This window comes from Phalaenopsis equestris, unplaced genomic scaffold (assembly GCF_001263595.1).
Source record: "Phalaenopsis equestris unplaced genomic scaffold, ASM126359v1 Scaffold000135, whole genome shotgun sequence".
NCBI lineage: Eukaryota > Viridiplantae > Streptophyta > Magnoliopsida > Asparagales > Orchidaceae > Phalaenopsis > Phalaenopsis equestris.
This window is the reverse complement of record NW_018164577.1, coordinates 976,739-982,806: the sequence shown is the minus strand read 5'-3', so window position 1 is coordinate 982,806 and position 6,068 is coordinate 976,739. Positions and strand designations below refer to the sequence as shown.

Below are 6,068 nucleotides of genomic sequence, written 5' to 3'. Positions count from 1 at the left end.
GGAAGAGCGACAGTGGTGTTGATAGCTCCCGCGTCATGAAGTTTGTTGAAGTGAGTTTTAATAGTTCTGTGTGCTAGTTACAGTGAAAATTATGTTTCTTATTTGAAATTGATTAAGATAGCAGTTGATCTCATTTTTAGCGAGGTCTATTTTTCTTCTTAGCGTTTAGGGTCTAGCATTATGATTCTCCCATTGACTATCTTAGAGTCTTAGTAGTATGACCCACCTTATTTTAGAAATTCAAACTACTTCTTTACTCTTTTGGAGTTCCGCATGTGTGGTTTCTGGCCTCTAAAACATAGGATGTTGAAACCAACATGAGGGAACTCAAAAGGAGTCTCTATAGGATCATTAAGCCCTAAGATTGCCTCATTCCCAATTTGCATATTCACGCGCACAAATTTTGCAATTCGAACAATCAACACATTTAACTATTGCAATTCACGTCGCTTATGCCTTTAAATGTTGCATAATTAATCAAAACTTAAATAAGATTTTGAAACGATTGATTGCAAACCCAAAATATTAAGAAAATTGAATTCGACGCATTGACCCGATCTTCTACAAGATTGTTCGAAAGACCTCGGATGACGAAACGGACCGCGCCAACGCGTCCGGAACGTTAATTTCACTTAGGAAGGACACTTATTTTGATATGATTTCGTGCATAAACGAATAGCGTGTGAATTGTGAAATTCTAAGTATTAAACATTTTTTTTACAAAAAAGAGAATTCCTAAATTTCTAAATCCCTAAGTCACGCACCCGACTTCCCTTTCGCTCGATTTTACTCCTCTCGAGTCGCACGCGAGCCCTATCCCACCGCATGCCATTCGGTCGACCCGATCCTCCTCCTCCCACGAGCGGCCGCGTTCGAACCCTAGCCGAGTAGCTCTCTTCTTCGCGCAGTTTCGACCCGAGATCCCCTCGTCGTACTCTCACCTATGCCTAAAAGCTTCTCCCTGTCACCATGCCCTCTGTCGCCACCTACTCTCCACGCCACTCTGCGTCGCTTGTCGCTACTTCCTCCCGTCCCTATCGCATGCGCTTTGCCCTCGGTAAGTCCAAGGTAAGTCATTCCTCCCTTTTTCATGCATTGTTGAGGATTTTAACGAAGATACTCATTATACTTATGTTTCAATCCATATATATTTCCCATCAAGCAAGCGAACATCATTTTCCTTACCTGCTTATCACTATGCTTGTGTATGGGAGAATTATAGAAATTGGAAGTTCTTCATGTTTAGTCAAATAAAAGGCAAAGGCTTTGTTCATTTGGGGTGCTTATGGAAATTCAAGAGGTACGATTTTTCTTTACATATGGAGAAACACCTCTAATTTTGCTTATTGATGCAGTTTGAAGTTGAAATTCCTGCTTGCCTATTAGTTTCATGACAGGATAAAGCCTCTTGACATTTATAAGATCCATGCTTGGTTTATTTGCTACATTCTCATTTGATCTACCATTGTGAGGAAGTTTCGGTGGCCATCTTAAAATAATTCGGATACCTGTTACCTGCTCATTATTTCACTGTTTTGCTGAAGCATATATATAGATATACATGTTCTCACTTTGGCATGGTTGGAAAAATATTTGGAATTTAGAGTAGTTCTTTTTTAGGAATTTCTCTTTGCTCCCCATTTGGCCGATTCCAAAAACAATGCTTAGAATATTCATTTAGGCTTTCATTTTGGTGGTATGAAGAGGGGTGTTGAAGCTCTCATTTGCTCTTTATGTAGCTGATTTTGAAAAAAAAAACAAAAACAAAAAAAACAAAACAAAAAAAAAGAGGAGAAGAGAAGAAGAGGCTCCCTCTTCCCCTATCATCTTAAGTTGGGAGAGTTTTAACATCATAAATGAAATCTTCATTTACTTTGTACTTCTGGATGGTTCATGACTTGGATGAACATTTCTTTAGCACTGCCTGATATATGAACATTTTTTTTAGCAGTAATGAGATGATTTATTTGTTGATTTGGAAAGACCAAAAATACATCTGCTGAGTTTGTAAACTCGCTATTTTTGGGTGCCTATACTTATGGTTTGGGGCAGATTCAAACATTGTTTTAGGGCTGATTATTCACTGTTTCGGAAGGGTTTAAGTTTTTGGGCTGATTTAAGTACTGTTTTGGAAAGGTTTCGATCTTTGTTTATGAGCTGTGGTTCGGCCTAGTTTTGGGGAGGTTTGGGCTGCGGTTTTGGGCCCGATTTTGGTGGTTTGTGGGCTGCGGTTTTAGCCTGATTTTGGGGTTTATAGGCTGTGGTTTGGCCTGGTTTTGGGGAGGTTTGGGCTGCGGGCCCGATTTTGGTGGTTTGTGGGCTGCAGTTTTAGCCTGACTTTGGCGGTTTATGGGCTGTGGTTTGGCCTGGTTTTGAGGAGGGTTGGGCTGCAGTTTTGGGCCCGATTTTGGTGGTTTGTGGGATGTGAATTTAGCCTGATTTTGGAGGTTTATGGGCTGCGGTTTGGCCTGGTTTTGGGGAGGTTTGGGCTGCGGTTTTAGCCTGATTTTGGCGGTTTGTGGGTTGCAGTTTTAGCCTGATTTTAGCGGTTTATGGGCTATGTTTGGCCTGGTTTTGGGGAGGTTTGGGTTGCGGTTTTAGCCTGATTTTGGTGGTTTGTGGGCTTCGGTTTTAGCCTGATTTCGGTGGTTTTTGGGCTGTAGGCATTTTGGCACTTGTTTTGGAGAAGTTTTGTTTGCTTTTTTGCACTGTTTTGGTGAGGGGTAGGCTGCAGGTTTTGGCCTGTTTTTTCTGATGTATGAGCTGCACTTTTGCCCTGTTTTGGAGAAGTTTTGTTGGCATTTTGGCATTTGTTTTGGAAGTTTTGTTGGCTTTTTGGCATTTGTTTTGGAGAAGTTTTGTTGGCTTTTCGGCACCTGTTTTGGAGAGGTTTAGTTGACTTTTACTATTGAATCTTGCGTAGGTATGTAAATATGAGTGGTTTAGGTGTCTGATATGTGAGAACATAAGTCTCATTTGATGCGTATGTAAATGCTTCTATCTACATCCACGATTATTTTATATTTATGCATGGGTCATACAATTCTTATATATATGTATATATGTGTGTGTAGATATCTAATACTCCAACTTGGATGTTTGCACTTATAACATTCTTACGTCGTAAACATATGCATGAAAATTTGTGTTTCACTTTTAAAAATGTGGTGATGAGGGTACCTTTATTGCGATATGAGAGGTTTGGGTGGCATAAACTCAGAGGGAAGTGAGGTGGATGTCAAATATGGAAACATATAGGAATTGAGCGGTAGGAATGGATTGAACTCTTCATAGTGTACCCATACAAGATATTACATAAAGGTGGGGCTGATTTGCTTGTTGTTCTAAAAAGATTTTTAGCGTTTTCTTTTTTTTTTAGGCTAACCCATCTGTTATTCTCTCTCTTCGTTTCACTTCTTTACTATTTCAGGTGGGTTAGCCCTTTCTCTCTCTCTCTCTCTCACCCCATTTTTTTTTCTTTTTTCTTTTCTTACTTCTTGGTTTGATTTAGGTACTTATGTCTAAAACATAAGCGCACATATATGACTTCCATTATATATGAACCATCACATAAGGCTGTAAGTAGGACGGTTTCGGGGTTTAAGGACAATGATGAAAAAGACATCTAGGTATGTGTGAGAAGCTCTAGCACAATCCTGACTCAGTGAATTTGAGAGAATTAGAGATTGACATTATCGTCTCTAAAACACTTACTAAAGAGTCACCCTTTGCTTTTACAGACAGTTAGAAGTTCCAGCCTAACAATAGAACCGACTTATTAACTTTCTAAGGTATGAAAATTTCTTTAAATAATATATATATATATACACACACATAGGGCTGTCAAAAAAGCTCGTTATTCGCGAACAGTTCGTGTTCGGTTCGTCAATGAGTTCGTGTTCGATTCGTTCGATAAGTAAACGAGACAAACGCGAACAAATTTTTTTCGTTCGGTTAGTTAAACGAACCAAACACGAACAGTGATGCGTTCGTTCGTGTTCGAATCGTTATTGTTTGAAATATAAAATAATATAAAATAATTAGATAAAAAAAATTTATTATATTTTAAAACATTAAATTTTATGAATTATAATATATAATAAAATAATAATAATAATATATTAATATACTATAGTAGTAATATACTAATATAAATATTGTATATTTATATAATATAAGTTATATAATTAATATATAATATTATTTTTATATATTAATATTAGGGATGTCAAACTGGCTCGTCGTTCGCGAACAGCTCGTGTTCGGTTCGTGTTCGGCTCGTTCGTTAAGAAACGAACACGAGCTTATTTCAAACAAATTAAATTTTAAACGAACCGAACACGAACACAAGCTTTGTTTGTTCGTGTTCGGTTCGTTTACACCCCTATACACACACACACACACACATAATTAATTAAAAAAAACAAAAATCTTTTAAGTGCATGACAAATCAAAATCACTTTTGAAAAATGAAATCTTTCTTGAATATTTTATGAAAAATTCACGGGTCAGTCATATGAACGATGCTATGAATTAACATTTTCTATGATTGTTAAGCCGACAATCTTTTACTTAGTGTTGGACCGCACATACATGGTGCTAACTGTTTTATTAGTGCCTCAGGGTCTTGCTTTCGACCCAGGGTCCTGATTTTGTGTCCACCCCGACCTGAATGCTTACGGTTTTCTTCGGTATTTCGTTCATTTTCTAAGATTTTTATTGAGTTTTCGTGGGTCACTCCCAGTTTTTGTTTGAGTCTTTCATGAGATGCATTCCCACTTGTTCTTTTATACATAAATGCATGTTTGTCCCACCTGCTAAATTTCCCATTATACTTGTTTATTTTTACATGTGACGCTAATCCCATTCACAGGAATAGCAAACCCGTCAAGTACACAAATTTATTTTATATTTATTGCATTTTATTGTCTCTAGTGCACATTCTACTGCTCATTTTTACTGTACATTTACTGCATTTTCTTTACTATTATTTTCCTTACTGCACTATTTACTGCTTTCTTTTACTGCACCTCCTACTCTTTCTTTTATTTATTTGTAGTATACCTCTTATAATAGGAGGTCAATAATATGGTTTTATAGGAGGTATAAAGCGGCATACCACCAACCCAACAATTACATGTACATTTAAACTTAACATCATACCTGAAACTGCTACGACGTGGAACTTTGAGCTAATACTGTGGGCAACACGACGAGGATTTACAGAACAACAACTTCGAGAGAAGAAACAGGTCTACAACAACAAACCTTTCCTTAGAATTAAATAACTAGCTATAGGATTTCGAGGTGGTTTGCCTAGCGTGACATAAATCCTCACTTTATCTTTTAGGCATTTGCACAGCTAGGTTGTGCAATCTAAGTCCTAACTCGCTTTAAGTTCCAAGGTCGTCGTCCGATACGACGTAAACCCTCCTATTTTCCAGGCGTGTCACACAAATATAAGTTCTAAATAATAAAATTTGCAGGATAAAACATCAAATAACATATCAAAATTGAAGTCAAGTAATAGGATAGTTTGGGAAGTCACCGAGGTTTTCCTCAGGATCCATGACATCCCCTACTTTTTTTTCCTTTGATTCTAGAAATAAATGTTCTTATTTGGTTTTTTTCCCACCTGACTTTTCTATGTTCAATCTTAGAAACCCTAAACTTCGAATTCATGAACATAAATGCCTCTGATCATCATCGAGAGTTCTCTTAAGTGACTTCAGTCATTTGAGAGGTAATTAACTATAGGGGTTTGCCTCTATAAAGAGCTTTAAAAACCCAGATAATATAAACCCTATCTAATTTTTTAATATTATGTAGGAGAACTTGTCTGTCAAAATAAAATGTTCGCATACCAAAATGGATGTCATGAATTCATTAGTTTATTTAATTGAGTCTCACCACCAAGTAATATGTCTATTCCTCGGGATAGGTGTGTTCTTGTGATGTTTTGCTCGATTACTTAAACTATTAAATGAATGACATCCATTCAGTCTCAATTTTAAATTAAAATATTATTTTAAAAAAAATCTACATATATATATATATGAACCATCACA

The 6,068-nt window shown here is 36.9% G+C and overlaps 1 protein-coding gene across 4 annotated transcripts in view; it reads left to right on the top strand.

The window, feature by feature from the left end:
* Positions 1–6,068, top strand: part of LOC110021572 (SWI/SNF-related matrix-associated actin-dependent regulator of chromatin subfamily A-like protein 1) — a 94,823-nt gene that overhangs the window by 70,096 nt on the left and 18,659 nt on the right. The window lies entirely within an intron of this gene.